At 41.9% G+C, this 19,735-nt stretch overlaps 1 protein-coding gene and 1 pseudogene across 3 annotated transcripts in view; one reads left to right on the top strand and one right to left on the bottom strand.

Annotated features, from left to right (window-relative positions):
• Positions 1 to 19,735, bottom strand: part of PDE3A (phosphodiesterase 3A) — a 316,217-nt gene that overhangs the window by 232,344 nt on the left and 64,138 nt on the right. The window contains exon 1 of one of the 3 annotated variants that reach the window (XM_062194907.1): positions 480 to 504. The exons of the other annotated variants lie outside the window; for them this stretch is intronic. The gene's annotated coding sequence lies outside the window, so the exon portion shown is untranslated. Of the gene's footprint in view, positions 1 to 479; positions 505 to 19,735 lie in introns of those variants that run through there. 3 annotated transcript variants of the gene reach the window in all.
• LOC133762570 (nucleosome assembly protein 1-like 1) overlaps positions 1 to 19,735 on the top strand; it is a 106,065-nt pseudogene that overhangs the window by 23,439 nt on the left and 62,891 nt on the right.

Genomic DNA, 19,735 nt, shown 5'->3' with positions numbered 1-19,735 from the left:
TTATAACTGCTGTGTTTTTCTACTTGGAACACACTTCTGCCAAGAAATACACATGGTTCATTCTCTTGCTTCTTTCAAGGAAAGAATCAACAGACCCTTATCAGTCTAATCTTCTCTGACCAACAGACATAAGACACATGCCTCACGGTTACCTTTAGGTAACACTTAGCCTGCTTTATTTTTCTTTAGAGCATTTATTCCACCTGACCTATTACTTATTAGAATGAAATTTAAAATAAACAGATGATGTATTTACCTCTTAACTGACATTCTAAATGCTTAGGATTCAATTAATTATTTACTAAAACGGAGTACAAACAGCCCCTACAAGGGACTTACAGACTAAGAAGAGAAGAATGTAATATACACCTGGGATCCAGAACACCAACTCAAATAACTACAAGAACAATTTCTGGGGCAAGTATTTGGCACATCAGTTAAATCACCATGTAGGATGATTGCAGCCCATACTGGAATACCTGGATTCAAGCTCCTGACTCCAGCTTCCTTCTTTTGCAGTTTTAGGAGGCAGTGGATGATGGCTCAAGTAGTTGAGTTGCTGACTTCATGTGGGAGACAAGGGCTCAGTTTCAGGCTCTTGACTTGGGCCTGGTCTGGCCCTGGCTGTTGTGGACATTGAACGAGAAAATCAACAGATGAGAGCTGTGTGTGTGTGTGTGTGTCCATCTAACCTCGAGAATGAGAGGAATGGACATTAATTACAAAAACATCATGAAAAAGCTGGAGGAGAGCAGAGAAATAATGTTCCTCTCTCACCCCATCTCAAAACACTCAATACACTGTTCCTCATTTGGGAGGCACTCAATAATAAGCGGCCTTCTGGAAGTGTGGACATTTTTATTTTATTTTGCTGGAGAGTAGAGAAGAATTAGTGAGCTGGTATTTTCTCAGGACTTGAGCTTATACAACTTGACAAAGGGAAAAAATCGGTTGTAGTTGGTGAGGTAAACTCTGCAAATTCTCAAAAAATACAAATCCCCAGCTACGCACTGGATGGGAAGGGTTCTGTTTCAGGCGTGCAGGGGAGAGAAGAGGAGACTATGCTATTTTTAAGATATTGGGTAAGAATGGCTCTTTTCCACTTTGATATTCTTGAACCACCCAAATGTCATGTTTGCATGCAGTGCTGTCTGGATACAATCAAAGGCAAAGCTCTGAAGAGAGAGGAAGGAGGCAGCTCATCTTCTCACATGCTGCTACCGGTGATTTTTTTTTAAGCTTTGTGACCTAGAAAGGAGATGTACGGTATGAATGATGCACACTCTGCAGAGAACACAGGGCGTCATCAGTGTCTATTTATACCTCCAGGAAGGAAAAAGTGAGTACAGGGCAGTGACTCTAAACTCCAAGGACCAAGTATGCAAAGATCATCTGGAAGAAACAATAAACAACACAGTAAGAGAGGTGGATGCAGTCAGTCAGAAATAAAAGGTGAAGCCCCCTACTCCTGTTTTCCCAAAATCTGGTCAGCTTTTAAAGAATTTCAAGTTGATCCCCTGCTATTTCACATTACTGTGTAAAGAAAGCATCCCAGGGCTAAGTCCAACAATGCCACCCACATTTTAAAAACTGGCTCCATTCCCTATGTGCATACACATTCACATTTGGCTATAGTCTGCAGTCTGGATGTACTGGAAGTCTTCGAGGAAACTGCTTCATATCAAGAAAGAATTTAGAGGGGCCAGCACTGCGGCATAGCAGGTAAAGCCACCACCTGCAGAGCCAGCATTCCACATGGGCACCGGTTCTAGTCTAGGCTGCTCCACTTCCGATCCAGCTCTCTAATATGGCCTGGGAAAGCAGTAGAAGATGGCCCAAGTCTTTGGGTCCCTGCACGCATGTGGGAGACCCAGAAGAAGCTCCTGGATCCTGGCTTTGGATTGGTGCAGCTCTGGTCACTGCAGCCAACTGGAGAGTGAACCAGTAGATGGAACCCTCCTCCCCCCTGCCGTGTGTGTGTGTGTGTGTGTGTAACTCTTTCAAATAAATAAATAAATCTTTAAAAAGAGAGAGAAAGAGAGAAATTTAGAAAAGCCTTAGAGTGACTTGGGTGATTTAACTCCAAAAATGAGCAAAAAACAAGATTTACATAGATTTGTACAACAGAGAATGCTCCTCCATGTATGCAGTCTCTCTAATACGGCAAAGACCCCAATCTAGCTGTTCACGCTGATTTCTGTACCCTTAGAGAATCTGATGTCATTTTTTCCCCCAAAGACTTCCATTCGTTCCTAATGCAAGCTGTGTAATGGAAGGCCCAGCAGAAATGATGCTCTGAAACCTACCCATTTTGCCCATATTTAACCCATTTAGCTGCACAATTATGGCTGTCTTGGTTTGCCTGTGGAGGTATTTTACAACAGCAGAGATGGGTTTGCTGACAGCTGGCAAGTGAATGAGTTGTTCTCCAAGGCTCGTCACTAGGGATTTCCTAGCTCAAAATGTGCAGATGCACCTTCAAGGGTACTTCAACAAGTTCATGGGAAAATGGAACTAGGGAGCAGGGTTAGCCTAGTGCTCACATCAGGGAACCTGGGTTCAATTCCCAGCTCTGGCTGCTAATTCTAGCTTCCTGGGAGGCAGCAGCAATGACTCAAATACCTGGGTTCCTGCCACCTACATGACAAATCTACATTGAGTTCTGCAGCTCCTGGCTTCGGCTTCAGCCACTGTCAGCATTTGGAGAGTGAATGAGTGGATGGCAGTGCTCTCTTGCATGCATTCACACTCTCTCTCTCTGCTTGACAAATAAATAAAAATTAAAAAAGAAAATGGAATTAAAATTTATTTTGGTGCAAACATTTTAAATCTATGCATAATTTTTCATAGTACACACTTTTAAAAATTTTCTAATAACCCCTCTTATGCATGAATTTCAACACTTTGGGACCCAAATTTACTTATCTTTTAATCCCATTTCCATGAATTTTTTTCAAGTCCTCTCATTTTAGAGGGAAGAGAAATCTAACGCACATGGAACCCTGATCTTTGGGATGGCTCTCCCAGTCGGAGGCTGGAGGAGGAGTAAGGAACGCAGGACAGTTATGAAAGCTCAGTCACACATTCTTGAAACTGATGGGTGCTGAATAAATATTTGCTTATTTATTCTATGATAGAGGGGAAAGAATTACATGCTAGGTCATCTTAAAAAAAAAAAAAAAAAAACCTCCACATGCACTATAGTGACAGGAACTTGATTTTCAGGAGCTCACTGGCTGCAAAGCTTTCTTGTCTTGAACTTTTGCTACACAATCCAGAACTGCAGAGTTGTCCTTTTTCTCTTCCCATACTGCCACAAAGAAAGTCATTAAAGAAGCCTGCTTTTAAATCACACTAAACCTGGCATATACAAAATTAGTTGTTCTTCCATAGGTTATGAAAGCACAAATATTCAGGGGACGTTTTGATTTTGGGAAATATTTCTGAGAGGAAGTGAATTATGGGCCACAAGAAAACTCGCTATGTGAAGAAAAGCAGACCAGCAATGCATACCTATTTCTCTCTTTCAAAACAAACTTCATTTTCATGGAATATGATTTTATGATTTTCATACTTAATTTTTAATTTAACTAATGCATCTCTTTATAGTTTTCAGCATTGTAACTGTAAGCCAAAAGTCTACATTCCCACTAAACAAGGGTCTTTTTGCTTTTTACTTGTTAAATTTTATTATGAGAAGTATTAGGCCTTTTTATTCTAACAAAAATTTAAAACGTTAGCTCAAAATTAAAAAAAGAAAAAGGAAGGAGAGAGGAGGAAACAAAGGGAGGGAGGGAGGAAGGGAGAAAGGAAATAGCATTATGGTCTTAGAATTTTATTTACAAAGCACATTGAACCTGTTTAAAACTAATCAAAAATTAAAAACAAAAATCAATGCACCCTGGGGTGGAGGGAAGCTAAGGAACCTATTCAAATACATTTCACTTACACACAACCGAAGCAGATTATTCCTGTTATTCAACCAAAATGAAGAACACCGGTCAAATTATCTGCATTTGATACTTCTTTCTGAATTCTCCATTTTGTATTTAGATACTTGATCATGCTGATGATGGTCTTTACTCATTCCGAAAAATAGTGAGTTATTTCTCCTAAATAGCTTATATTAGCAAGCATTTCTAGTATGTTTGTAATTTCTTCTTTCTCCCACACTCTCTTCCACATCTATGCAAGTCGTCAAGCTCCTGCATCCACGTTAGGGGTGAGGACAATTGGAGACACAATTTTAGCAATAGCCACAGGTGCGTTTCCCATGGTTCGCTGCTGAATGTTCCCCAAAGACCCAAATGTTGAAGGAATGGTCCCCCAGGGTGCCAATTTCTGAAGTAGGAACTTTTAGAAATCGGTGTTTGGTGGGAGATCCTTAAGTCATTGCAGGGTGGGATGCCCTTGGCAGTTACTGCCACAGGACTATTATTAAGAGGCTGAGTTTGGGACCACTCTCTCTCTCTCTCTCCCTCTTCCTCTCCCTATCGATCTCCCTCTCCCTTTCGAGTGCGCTCTCTCTCTCTCTCTATCTCTGCTTCCTGGCTCCCAGTGTGATCCTTCCTGTGCACCTATTTTACCATTTGCTATGGGGCCTTCATCAGAGTTCGTAGTCTGCCTTTTGGACTGTAGCCTCTAAATTCATTAAGACTCTTTCATTCCCAAGCAACGTGTCTCATGCATTTCAATGTGTCACAAAAAAGTGACTAATACAGTGATAAATTAAGATTTTTATCCCCAGGGCTACCTCTACATTACATTTTCTTTAATTTCTATATTGCTTCTTGTAAAAAGAATTAAAAAGCAGCAATAAGTGTTGGCAAAACTAAAGCACAAGTTATCCTTTATTAAGAAAAATATTGTTTTTATGAAATGCAACACACCTATAAAGGAGTACTTCAATGTGGAATTCTGACTTGTTCCAACTCTGCTCACTATCAGAGATTGAAGAATTATGGAAGATGAATGATCATGCATGCAGCATGACTTATAACAAGGATAACTCATCCTATTTTCTGTGTCACTGGCTTTTTCTTCACCACTATCAATGGACAAGATAGCTTTAGGCGTCTCAGCCATAACATGCTTACATTTATAAACTTTAAGCATATACTTCCATTTTCCGTGTTTTAAACTGGGGCAATTATTTTAAAAGACACACAGTCATACATCGCAAGGTTATTTTAGCTTTAACTTCCAAACAGCTAGATGTGATTAGATTTTTACATATTCCTAGAGACCACAGATTTCAGAATCACTATTGTACAATTTCTGATTTTCACCACACTGCAGTGCCATTGATAATTTCCATTTGCCCCCCACTTTCATCCACAGGACAGGGTCACATTTCCCTTTGTCTTTGAGTTCTGTGAGGCCATGCGTGGCCAGTGAACAAGTATGCCTGGGAGGCATACATCCCTACCACTCAGAAGCACTAAGGGCCAGGGCTGATCTACCACTTCCCTCCACCTAGCTCATAAGATTGCTGAAGTTGTCAAACAGAGCTTGCTTTGAAGAAATCCTGATTTATAGGATCTTCCTCCCAATCCACATGGACATAAGAGAAATATCTGAGGCACCCAGAGTCCTCCAATATCAGGGCACAGAGGTTCGTGGTCAAGGCTCCAGTCTTTCAAGTTCAGCTTTTGCCACATACTAATTGCATGAGCTCCTGAATTCTTCATCCATGAAATTCTACTTCTCCAGTTCACCATGAAGATGAAATAAATGATTATATATCAAATGTTTATTTCAGGAAAGCACCTCTTAGGGAGAGTTAACTGGTCAATCTAGCTCATTTTATCACCCATAACATAAATAAGCCATTCTCCTACATCACAGTTTTTCATTCTTCCTCCACTAAGGATGTTGCCTTCGAACAGCCTCAACTGTTCAAATTCCACCCTCCTTCAGGGTCCATTCCATTCACATGTCTGCGAATGTTCTCTTTGAATTCTGAACTAGAAGATAGTTTCTAACTGCTTCCTGGCAATTAATGAATACACTACTTGGAGTGTTATGTTTTTCTTTTCTTTTTTATTTGACAGGTAGAGTTATAGACAGTGAGAGAGAGAGAGAGACAGAGAGAAAGGTCTTCCTTCCATTGGTTCACCCCCCAAATGGTCGCTATGGCCGGTGCATTGAGTTAATCTGAAGCCATGAGCCAGGTGCTTCCTCCTGGTCTCCCATGCGGGTGCAGGGACCCAAGCACTTGGGCCATCCTCCACTGCCTTCCCAGACCACAGCAGTGAGCTGGACTGGAAGAAGAGCAACCGGGACAGAATCTGGCGCCCTGAACCCGGTGTGCTGGCGCCGCAGGCGGAGGATTAGCCTATTGAGCTGCAGCATCGGCCTTTTTTTGTTTGTTTGTTTGACATTTAAGAGTTAGACAGTGAGAGAGAGAGAGACAGAGAGAAAGGTCTTCCTTCAGTTGATTCACCCCACAAATGGCCGCTATGGCTGGAGCTGCACCGATCCAAAGCCAGGAGCCAGGTGCTTCCTCCTGGTCTCCCACGTGGGTGCAGGGGCCCAAGCACTCGAGCCATCCTCCACTGCCCTCCTGGGCCACAGCAGAGAGCTGGACTGGATGAGGAGCAGCCGGGACTAGAATCTGGCACCCATATGGGATGCCAGAGCTGCAGGCAGAGGATTAACCTAGTGAGGCACAGCGCCAGCCCTATGTTTTTCTTTATTCTATTCTCATGTAGCCAGTACTACTTCCTGTTAATCTGTGTACATTCCCAATAGCACACACTTGTAATGCTCTACTGATTTTCATGGTTGAATCATTCAAGGAATAGATCAAATTTTAACATATAACTTAGTTATAATTTGTTACTATAGAATACATTTATACACATAGTGAAACCATAAGTATTTCACAAAACAGGTGACCTTCAAATGACATACAGCTGAGGTGATAGATGCAGTAATTACTCTGACCTGATCATTACACATTGTACACACATGTTGAAATGTCAGACTGCATCCCATAAACATGCACAATTACTGTACATCAATTAACTGATAAAAAGTTAGAACGTATGTTTTAAACACTGGTGGTTTTTCTCCCTTCACCTCTAAGAAATCAATGATTAGATGAAGTCATTCCTCTAAAATGGCATGTCATGCTGATGAGAAATCCTAAAGGAAAATTTACAATCTTTGACAGAAAAGCCCCAGCTCCCACATTCCAGGAGCAGAAAGGAAGAAAGCTCATCTTCCACAGTTGGTCAGATAGCATTCTTCACTCCCAGAGCCATAAAGATGTCACAAGGCAGAGAGGAATCCTTGTAAACAACTCGATGTTTGAAAAACAGTCTGCTGTTTTTCCCCAGACTCCACTGCCAAGAAAGCCTAGTGTTCCTCGATACCCTTTGTCTCCTTGGCTATGGTAATCCAGTGTTCAAGCAGTACTGGGACTTACTGGGAAAGAAATTCACTCTTGAAAAGCAACCGGGCTCAGTAGTATGATCACTACAACCTGAAAAGCATGTGACCTAGCCCAGACCTCTTAGTTTAAATGATCACACAAAATTAAAAGGGACTTGGAGAGGATTTCTTGCTTATTATCCCGATTGCAACTTTTCTAAAAAAAATAAAATAAAAAAAAAAGGCTGTGACTTTTAATCTGTCTTTCACTAAAGCCAACCCCAATCACCCATAAGGTCATGGAACTATCTCATAAACTCCTTCTTCCTCATATGTTCCTTTAAAATTTAAGACTTTTGGAGACCAAAACTTATAAATTAAATCCAAACTACTCCTTATAAAAACACAGGGACTGGCAGTATGGGATGGTGGGGAAAGCCTCTGCGTTTAACACCAGCAGCCCACATCAGCACTGGTTTGATTCCTGGCTGCTCCACTTCCATTCCAGCTCCCTGCTAATGGCCTGAGAAAATCAGCAGCAGAAGGCACAAGTGTTTGGGCCACTGCCACCCATGTGAGAGACCTGGATGGAGTTCCTGGTTCCTGGTTTCCATCTGGCTCAGCCTTGGCCATTGTGGTCATTTGGGGGGTGAAGGAGCAGCTGGAAGGTCTCTGTGTCTCTCTTCCCCTCTCTCACTTGCAAATAAGTTAACAGATCTTTAAAAAACAAAAGAAATCACTCAAAAAAGAAAAAAACACAAAGCAGAGAAATAGCTTGAACAGAATACATCCTGTTCACTTCTCATATTGATATCTCATATTGATAACAGACACATTGATCCTCTCAAACATAGGTGTTTCTCACATTCGTTAATGTCAGAACTTAATCATATTGCTTTGGATCCTGCACCTTAAAACAGTTTCAAAATATTCTTTATGTTAACAATTCCCAAATAAAAGCCACCCAGAATATAAATGCAAAAATTAATGAGTTTCAAAGTATCTAGAAATAGGCAGCCATCATTTAAGCTCCTTTAACAACCACCAAATGTTCTCAGAAAAGCAAATCTCTATGAAGCTGTGCTGTCTGTTCTTTGCTTCAGATGTGACATCCTGATGTTTTAAACTATTCTGTCGCAGAAAAACTCTGGAGGTTTGGGAGGGTTCAGAGGAAGGTTCCACTTTCTTTTGAAAGTTGTAATTCCAAACAGTGAAACAACACAATTAACTTCTCCTGCTTTGCAAATATTAGGAAATTATCATTACAAGACTACAAGGTAAAGACATACATATGCATTTTTTTTATTTATTTATTTTTGACAGACGGAGTGGACAGTGAGAGAGAGAGAGAGACAGAGAGAAAGGTCTTCCTTTGCCATTGGTTCACCATCCAATGGCCGCTGTGGCCAGCGCGCTGCGGCCGGCGCACCGTGCTGATCCGATGGCAGGAGCCAGGTGCTTCTCCTGGTCTCCCATGGGGTGCAGGACCCAAGCACTTGGGCCATCCTCCACTGCACTCCCTGGCCATAGCAGAGAGCTGGCCTGGAAGAGGGGCAACCGGGACAGAATCCGGCACCCCGACCGGGACTAGAACCCGATGTGCCGGCGCCGCAAGGCGGAGGATTAGCCTGTTGAGCCACGGCACCGGCCTACATATGCATTTTAGAGTAAAGATTCAGGGGCCTGAGCTGTAGCTTAGTAGGCTAAGCCTACGCCTGTGGCGCTACATCCCATATGGGCGCCAGTTCAAATCCGAGCTGCTCTTCTGATTCAGTTCTCTGCTAATGGCCTGGAAAAGCAGTGGAAGACAGCTGGAGTGTTTGGTTCCCTGCGCCCATGTGGGAAATCCAGAAGACGCTCATGGTTCTTGGCTTTGGAATGACCATTGCAGCCATTTGGGGAGTGATCCAGCACATGGAAGACCTGTCTCTCTGTCCATTTCTGTATGTAAATCTGCCTCTCAAATAATCTTAAAAAAAAAAAAAAAAGGTAAAACCTTAGCAGACACCCCTTGTTCCCAGAGCATGAACAATACTGGAATATCAAAATATTTTTCCTTAAAAGATAAGCAGGCAGCAATCATCAATGATGTGAACATTTTCAAGTACAATAATACATACATCAAATGCAGCCTTCATTTGGTGTTCTTCACATATTATTGTAGAAACGCAAAGTCTATTTTCTTTAAAGATTTACTTATTTACTTGAAAGTTAGAGCTACAGAGAGAGAGAGAAGGAGAGGCAGAGAGAGAGAGAGAGGTCTTCCATCCTCTGGTCCACTCCCCAGTTGGAGATGTACCTATCGGAAGCCAGGAGCCAGGAGCCTCCCCCAGCTCTCCACAGATGGCACTTGGGCCATCCTCCACTGCCCTCCCAAGCCACAGCAAAGAGCTGGATTGGAAATGGAGCAGCCAGGACTCAAACCAGTGCCCATATGGGGTGCCAGCACTGCAGGTGGCAGCTTTACCTGCTACGCCTCAGCGCCGGCCTAGAACGCAGTCTATTAAGAGATGATGGGCCAGCGCTGTGGCTTAACAGGCTAATTCTCCGCCTTGCGGCGCCGGCACACCGGGTTCTAGTCCCGGTTGGGGCACTGGATTCTATCCCGGTTGCCCCTCTTCCAGGCCAGCTCTCTGCTATTGCCTGGGAAGGCAGTGGAGGATGGCCCAAGTGCTTGGGCCCTGCAACCACATGGGAGACCAGGAGAAGCACCTGGCTCCTGGCTTCGGATCAGCGAGATGCGCCAGCCGCAGTGGCCATTGGAGGATGAACCAGCGGCAAAAAGGAAGACCTTTCTCTCTGTCTCTCTCTCTCACTATCCACTCTGCCTGTCAAAAAAAAAAAAAAAAAAAAAAAAAAAAAAGAGATGATCATTTTTCCTTCCATGAATGAAGACAATGCATGCTATGAGTATTATAATAAAGCTTCATTCATGTTTCTCACTTTTCTGTGTTGACTAGGAGCTGATATAAATAGCCAAAATGCATACCGCATGTCATATATAAAAATCAGAATAAATGTCTTTTTACACCTGAGTCTTGAGCTCTCTAACAATTAAACGTTCTCACTGCTTTCAACTCTTTCATGCCAAAGCTAAAGTTTTTTGAAATCTTGTCATATTATAGATGATTACAAAAATATTTTGAAAGTAAGTGAAGATTTTTTTTAATTTTTGAAGCTGACTTAAAGACCAAATATATTAAGTGACAAGAGAATCTAAGAATCAGGGGTCTGGCTCGATGACTAAAAGCATCTACTCAACGGGAAGCAAAGCACTGGGTTTGCAGTTGCATCACATGAAACATGCAAATTCAGAACATCACACAGTCAGTATCCTAAGCAATGGAGATGTCATGACAGAAGCTAAATCACTCTAATATTTCTCCATCAGAATGTGGAAGTGCGTGCACACCACGCTCGTTCCTGCCATACTCTGCAGTGTGTTTGAGATGAAGGACTTTAGAACCACATTTTCTCATATTACTAAATCACTAAGTGCAATGTCAACATATGAAAATAATTATTTCTGTGTATTCGCATAACCTTGGAATGCTGAGAAATGTATTTGGCTTAAGACACAGTGTAACAGCCATGAGAACTCTGCCTCAACATTATATACAGCAGACTTCTTTAAGGGAGGAATTACCATGTGGTCAAATTATTCTAGCAAATGTAGAAAAGCTGGTTACACTGAAGCTAAACTAAAAGATTAGGAGGGTGCACACCTGTAGATAGTTAAAATCTTCCTTAAAAAGAGAAGTGGGAGTAACTTGGTAAACTCTGGAGAAAATGGAACTGATTCTTTCTAGCAAGACTGTACATCCAAGAATAGGAACACTTCTTAACTAGACAGAATCAGTTATAGAAGATCCCAAAAGTCAACATTAGCGATGGTTTTCCATAGATCTTCTTTGGAAGACAACTGTAATGGAATGATTCTGTTTTCACAAGAAGTCTGCTTGAGAAAAATCTATTTTCTGGACATAAAAAAGCATTTAGGTAAAATGAGAAAAAATGCTAAATATGAGCACTCTGACACTATCCCTCAATTTAGTTCAAGTCAAACTTTGAGCTATGGGCTCTAAAGGATGTATACTATGATAATGGAACCTGTGTGAATAAACATCTACTTTCCAGCCTAGACCCAGCATCTCTGTACTATCAGCACATATTAGGACCACATCAACACTGGTTAAGTAAATTAAAGCTCTATCTTTTCCCAAATGTGGCCCACAATTGTTTTCACTCATTTGTTGCAAAGTTGGAGAGAGAAGGCCTGAAATTTTCTCATAAACCATCTACTAGCCTCTAGTAATCTCAAAGTTGATGTGAGATCAATCATTCAACAATCAACTTTTTTTAAGTAGCAGAGTCCAGATGTGGAGTAAACACTCTTTTTAAAAAAAAAAAAGATTTATTTATATATTTGAAAGGCAGAGTTACATAGAGAGAAGGAGAGGCAGAGAGAGAGAGAGGTCCTCCATCCGCCGGTTCATTCCCCACTTGGTCGCAATGGCTGGAGCAGTGCCGATCTGAAGCCAGGAGCCAGGAGCCTCCTCCAGGTCTCCCATGTGGGTCAGTGGCCCAAGCACTTGGGCCATCTTGTACTGCTTTGCCAGGCCACAGCAGAGAGTCAGACCGGAAGTGGAGCAGCTGGGACTCAAACTGCTGCCCATATAGGATGCCAGCACTGCAGGCAGCAGCCCCACCCACAATACCACAGCAGGCCCCAGAGTCAATACTCTTAAACAATTGCATGGCATCAAGCTCAAAACAGTATCTTAACTTTTACCTAGGAACCCAGCAGGAGAGAAAGGAAAAAAGGGGAAAAAAAAAGCCACAACTACTGTTATTGCAGAGAAGTAACAACAAAAATTAGCTCATTTACCCTGCAAAGAAAAGTCCTGTTCTAAGAGGAAAACCAGTTCACAATTATTGCATCCTAAACCTTACTAAGGCTGAAAGAGAGGGCTAATTTGCAATTATCTAGAAAAGGCTGTGGTGTCCAAAGAACAACTTCCACTTGTCAAATATGCACATGATCATGACTGAGAATTTAAACCTCTCTAGTCTCAATTCCCCTCCAAAAGAGAAAAAGAATACAATATAATTTATAAAACACCCTGATCCCCTGAGAGTGTATGTCTCATGGAACTTGGAACAGGCAGAGTAAAATCAGACCTCACTCACTACCCTCAGAGAGCAAAGGTGATGTGAAACTAGAGTCCTGGAGAAGAAATCATACATGACTCCTGATGAATTCCCACTTCCTCTGACTAAAGACTTTCCTCCTTAATCCCAGACCCTGTAACCATCAGTCATGTTTGGTTTTGTTATTCTAGTATGAGAAGACTTATGCATCATAAAAGTTAGGGGGGAAAAAAAAACTTTGCTGAATACTGGTGAGCTCAGGGACTGATAGTATGAACCTTTCACCCTAAATGGATCCTTGGGAAAAAGCAAGCAGCGTGTTTTCCCCCTATGACGCCCGGCTTGCCCCTCTCCCATTCTCCCAGGTGGTGCTAAAACATTTAGCAGCTGCTATCACAGTATCTTTAACATCCCAGAGTTTTTTTGTATGTTTTTTTGGTTTTTTTTTTTGTTTGTCTGTTTGTTTTTTTTGGGGGGTGGGGAGGGCAATAATCAGAGTACTCTTTAGTTTCGCCACCCCTGGTGCTTAGGAAAAGTTGTATTTAAAATCAGGAGCTAAAATATGGATCTTGACTCAGCCCTCCGAAGCAGAGCCTGGGCGTCTGCGTTTCCAGGTAATTCAGAGGTGGCTGATCCAGGAACCCCACTCTGCATGGCAGGGATCTATCACCTCACTTTTACCTATGTCGTTTAAAGGATACCACACAAATTCCTCCCACACCAGAAATCTAACACCGTACCAGAAAGACCACAATAAAGAGGCAATGAGGAGAGCACAGTTCAATTCCCTTCTTTAATGTGTGCACCCCGATGTGATGCCATAATGTGCTAAGAACGGTTACCCCACATGTGCAGTCTCCAAAATGACCATTTCTAGCAGTTGCCTAGACTAGGACATAGACACACCTGTGCATTTCCTCTGTGACCCTTACAATAGCTGTGAGCTAAGCACACAGTTATAATTTCCATTTTAGAACAGGGAAAAACAGACTGATCAAGTAAAGCAACTTATTCATGGTTAATGAGCAGGAGTGAGATCCAGGAATCAAACTCTAATTTTGTGTCCCCAACTCTAGAATCTGTCCAGTCTAACAGTGCCTTTCACATCTCCCATCTTCCCTCCCTCCAGGACAAAATTCCCTTGACAACTGTTACAATACCAATCCAGCAGTTGGGTTGAGGGGGAAAAAAATCAGTGGCATATTTTGGGATCACGTTTTCAGTACATCCTGGACCCTAATTGTTTTCAATCTTTTGGAAGACAAACCTAAATTCATTTTGGTGGCATACAACTGAAAGAAAAATCAAGATTCTGAATATTTGATTCAATAGCAGATATTCTCAATCAACATGAATACAAATGCTAGAATTATCAACAATAGAAATCTTGTCAAAACGCTCCACAATCAAGAATTTCTCAATGACTCCCCAGTAACAGGGTACACAGCTTGCTGTGGCTTAGGGGACAACAGAAGTAGCCCCTGGCCATGTTCCTCCCCAAGATGGGATCTTTCTGGAAACTGAGCTCATCAGTCCCCCAGGCCATCCTGTTTTGTTTCCTGCTGTAACTCAGCACCCACTGAACCATCTACTGGACAGAAGGGATTCTCAATATTTCACTACAATAACCAAAACTGGATCCCAACAGTACACAATGTCATAAATACTAAACTGTATCAATGTGTAGCCCTCATTTCTTTCTTCATAAGTGGATTTTTTTTTTTTGACAGGCAGAGTGGACAGTGAGAGAGAGAAACAGAGAGAAAGGTCTTCCTTTGCCATTGGTTCACCCTCCAATGGCCGCCACACTGCAGCTGGCACACTGCGCTGATCCGAAGCCAGGAGCCAGGTGCTTCTCCCAGTCTCCCATGCGGGTGCAGGGCCTAAGCACTTGGGCCATCCTTCACTGCACTCCCAGGCCACAGCAGAGAGCTGGCCTGGAAGAGGGGCAACCGGGACAGAATCTGGCACCCTGACCAGGACTAGAACCCGGTGTGCCGGCGCCGCAGGCAGAGGATTATTAGCCTATTGAGCTGCGGCGCTGGCCCATAAGTGGATTCTGTTCCCCATCAACTGGGATTAAATTTTGTTCTAGAAATTGTAATTTAGGATAGTCCCAACTTCACTCCCTGGTAATGTGCAGCGTGAAAGGCTGCAGGTAATGGCTCAAGTACTTGGGTCCTTGCTACCCTCTTGGAAGCCCCAGAATGATTCTGTGTCTTCTGGCATCTGCCTGGCTCCATTTCAGTTGTTGCAGCCATTTAGGGGAATGAATCAGAGGATGGGAAGTATCTCTTTCTCCCCACCTCTTTCCCCTCTACTGCTTCCCCTACTTCTTCTTCTCCTCTCCCACTCTGTGTGCATGTGTGCCCTTCAAATAAATAAAGGTTTTTTTTTTTTTTTTAATTTTCCTAGAGAAAACTCAGTTCCTTACAAACTGGTTAGAAATTACTCTTAAGGAACTGAAAAATACAATCCCAGGGCAATCTATCCTACTCTGCTCAAATACCACTGACTCACAGAAACACAACCAACAGCTCACATTTATTTTAAACCTACTCTTCATGACATTGTAGAAATTAAATTTCTGCTTTCTCTACAGATCTTGGCTCAATCAGCATTTCATGAGAGAAACAAATCTATTACAGGTTTCTCATAGCACCACATGTCTCACTTTCTTAGATGGCATGTAGCTTTCTAGGTATTTCCTCTTCCTGTCCCTAGATTACACTCCCTCTCAGGACAGCAACCCTTACTGCTTCGCTCACTTAGGAATCCACTGCACCTGCCTGGCTATGATCCCTACAGGTCTAGGGTTACTAAACACAAGCAAACACTCTCGAAAAGCATTTAGTTCTAAACACTCTGCCTCTGACGTCAGATGCAGAAAGAGACCAGTTTTTTTCTGATAGTTCTGATTGGAGGCACAATATAGAGCACAAATTCAAAGTCGCTGGGAAATGGCACCCAAAACAAATTTTAAGTTGACAACATTGCCAACGCATGAGCCCATCCTGGTCCACAGATAACTCACATGACAGTCATCACAAGCGAGAACTACAGTCAAGTGAGCCAGCGTACGTACATATCTGTAGGATTCCTTCATCTCCTATAACTGAAACTTTGTACACTCTCCTACTTTCCTTTAGAAAATCTTTCAGCACCTCATGTAACCCCAGAAACACAGTGAGAATTCAGTCATGTTTAGAGAGTAAATGCCTTGCCTTTTGTTACAGAAAACAGAACCTAATCAGCAGGTGAACCGGGAAAGTCAACAGGGCCACTTCTGTGTGGCTCTGAGGAAATCACTCCATCACCTTAGGCCTCTGTTTGTTAGTCAGCAAATACAACATCATTGTAGTTCAAAAGTTCTATCCACGCTGACACCATTATCATTGCTTTTCACAAAAGATTTGGGAAGAAGACAGAAGCCTTTTGTTGCGGATCTGTGTTTTAAACGTGCTCACGGATCAGAAGTCAGGTCAGCAGGCCACTCGTGTCACTTGTTTTGCTTTACTACTCCGAAAACAGAAAAGCATGACCCTAACAGCAATATGTAAATGTGTTATAAAACTAGTACATTAAACAAGAGTGTTTCTGTGCCAAAACACTTACACACAGCTGAGAAGGTAAGGCATATAGATTATGGCTGCTTTCATGATTTCTCTTGGTTTATATTATTTTACTGAATGTCAAAGAATTGAAATACTGAAGCCATGGGAAGTGTGACGTATAGTAGCTACATGTTTGTCTAAACAGAGGTGGTGTGTGCATGTGTGTGTATGTGTGTATGCTTTCCTAACTGGTCACTATTGGACCAGAATAGAGTCCTAACATTTAGCATTCTTGATTTAATTTAATCCTCACAGTAACTCAAACATCTTGATTTAAACAGAAAGCAACGGTTTCAGAGAGGCAGCCGAGTTATGACTTTAAGGTTAGGAAGTTGATAAAATTCTCTCATCTCCAGTGTCAAACGTTCTATGTATGTACAGGATCCTATCTTTTCCAACCAACACAACTTTTTTCCCATATGTGAACCTAGGTAGCAGAATAAAATTCCCACACACAAAAAATTAGAAATAAAAATGCATGCAAAATGCTTTTTTTTTTTTGGTTCATTGTCTTGGTAGCTTCTTGTTCTTCATCTTTTATTTTCAAACAAAACCTAGCCTATTTTAGGCCCAATTTTCAAATGGCAAATAAATAAATGTGCCAACTTTATACTGGGGTAGTCATGAGGATGAGACGACAACCTAAGAACAGTATCAGAACTAGAAGGATAGGTAAGATTGAAACAATCTTCTGGGAGTAGGCATTTCGACTGGTGGTTAAGAAGCCCATGACCCACACTGGAGAGCCTGGGTTTGATATCTGGCGCTGGCTCCTGACTCCAGCTTCCTGCTAACACAGGCCTGGGAGACAGCACTAATGGTTCAAGTAATTAGGTTCCTACCACCCAAGTGGGAGACCTGGGCTGAGTTCCCAGCTCATGGCCTTAGCCTGGCCCAGTTCTCACCATGGCAGGCATTTTGGGAATAAGCAAGTAGACGGCAGCTCTCTCTCCCCTTCTTTGTCTCTCTATCTTTCAAAGACAAATAATAATAATGTATAAAACCAATCTACCAATGAATCCAATATTTAAGTATTTAAGTACAGTCATGTGTGGCATACTAAAGTTTCAGACCACATCTATGACACTGATCCCATACAATCATAACAAATTTGGAAAAGTGATGGGGTAGCCATTATAACGTTGTTTCATAATACATTACTCAAATGTCTTTGGTGGTGCTTTGTTTAAGCCTACTGTATTACCAATCATAGAAAAGCACAGCACATAAGGGAGCAGGTACTTAGGCTTCCAATATGACACCTGCATCCCCCAAACTCAGTCTCTGAGTTTGATTCCCAAGCCTGGCTCCTGATTCCAGCTTCCTGCTAAGTAAAGGCTTAGAGGCAGTGTTGATGTTTCAAGTAACTTGGTTCCTGTCTCTTAGCTGGTAGATCTAGGTTTGCATTCCTGGCTCCTGGCTTTGGCCCCAGCCCTGTCCCAGCCATTGCAGATGTTAGGGGAGTACGCCAGCAGATGAGACGCTCTCTGCCTCTGAAAAGAAATTCTTTAATAAAGTTTAGAATGCATAATGCTTGACAATATGACATCTTACTAGTTTATGCACTTATTACACTTGTTATTATTTTAGATTATACTCCCACTACTTATTAAAAAATTAAAAGTTTATCATAAATCAGTATGCATGCTATGCCCAGCCTCAGTCTCAATTTTTTTTTTTTTTTTTTTTTTTTGGACAGGCAGAGTGGATATTGAGAGAGAGAGAGACAGAGAGAAAGGTCTTCCTTTTTGCCGCTAGTTCACCCTCCAATGGCCGCTGCAGCCGGCGCATCGCGCTGATCCAAAGCTTGGAGCCAGGTGCTTCTCCTGGTCTCCCATACGAGTGCAGGGCCCAAGCACTTGGGCCATCCTCCACTGCCTTCCTGGGCCATAGCAGAGAGCTGGCCTGGAAGAGGGGCAACCGGGATAGAATCCGGCGCCCCAACCGGGACTAGAACCCAGTGTACTGGCGCCGCAAGGCGGAGGATTAGCCTGTTGAGCCACGGCGCCGGCCTCAAATATCTTGTGTTTACTTCATCTCTTGACAGCTTAGAGAGACAATATGAAGTTTTTAATCTACACCAGCTAGGTTTGGGTAAGTACACTTTAAAATGCTAAAATCATCTGAGGATCCAATTTTCAGAACATATTCCCACCGTTAAGCAATGCATGACTGTACGTATTGTGGCAGTAACTGTAGCTGACCAAGAGTGACTTGCCTGAGGCTGAGACAGGGGACAATCGTAGTCCTGTATACGAACATGAACTTAAGGTAGTTTTCACACTAAACATGTCCCTCTCCATAGATCAGCTAGCCAACAACAGAAAGAGACCATCAATATTACGCTCACAATCACTCTGTTCATCCAGGTTCAGTGAAATTGTGTTCCTGTACATTACAGTTAGGTTCTTAATGCTCAGGCATTGGGCAGCAACCAGTGCAGATTCATGCAACAGGGAATGATTCATGGCAAAATGTGGTATTTTAGCATAAAATGCTAAACTTCTACACAGAAGCCCACTACAGCATTTCTTACTTTCATAGTTCTGTAGAACTTCTGCAGAACTTTCACTCTCTGAAGATAAAATAAAGCACTCTGTTCCCAAAACAAAGAATCAAAAACTTGGGTAATTCATCTCCAAAACAAAATGGAAAATTTTATTTTGGAAAAAAAAAAGTTATTAGAATATGAAGGCTTCATTTAAGCCATGATGTTTATTGAAAATAGATTATATCCACTTAATCCTATGAGCAAAACTTCCTTAAAGGAAACACTCTTTCTGAAGGATGTCGTTTGTGAATTTTGTATACCAAGAACTGTGAGTGCTTCCTTCCTCTCTGCCTAGGAGACAACAGAAGACACAAAGTGAAACATTCACTTGTTGCATTAAAATTTCACTGAATGTAGACCTCTTTGTAAGGGTCCCTGAGTATGTGTGTGAGAACTCAGGTACGTTAGGAGAGGAAGAAATAAATAGAACCGCAAAACAATCTTCTCAGATCTTCTCAGTGTAGTATTTACATTTTAGTAATAAACATTTCCAATTTTATTCCCTTTATTTACTACTGATCATTGGGTAAACACCATCTTCTATATTTTTACTAAGAAAGTCTTATTTTAAATTTTTAAAAGCACTTTTTCAGTTTTCTATTATTGCATGCCCAAGTAATAGATTAACCAAATTACATCAGTATGGTATGTACCTTCAATTTCCCCAGCATCAAGACAATGAGGAGGTCCAAAAATCCTTTGTGTATTAAAATGCCTTAAGATAAAATACATGTAGTTTACTCCCCTTTTTGAGATAATTTGTCTTTTTCAGAAATAAGAAATAAAAGCAGCAGTGAAGTGAGCTTGGCAGTTAGGTTAACCACACTTTGGATGACAGACCCTATTACTGTTTATCTCTGACACAAACATGGAAATTTCCAAGACTGTAATGTCTGCAAGGCCCATTAGAGGGAGCTACAGGGAGAATTACTTCTATGGCAAGTGGTATTCAGATGAACCAACCACTGGCAGAAAATGCCAAGTGACCCAAGAATATTAGCATACGGCAAGGAATGTTTCAAGCCACCAGGGTCCTGACTCT

The sequence above is a fragment of the Lepus europaeus genome, chromosome 6 (genome assembly GCF_033115175.1).
Source record: "Lepus europaeus isolate LE1 chromosome 6, mLepTim1.pri, whole genome shotgun sequence".
Lineage (NCBI taxonomy): Eukaryota > Metazoa > Chordata > Mammalia > Lagomorpha > Leporidae > Lepus > Lepus europaeus.
This window is presented reverse-complemented; position numbering and strand designations above follow the sequence as displayed.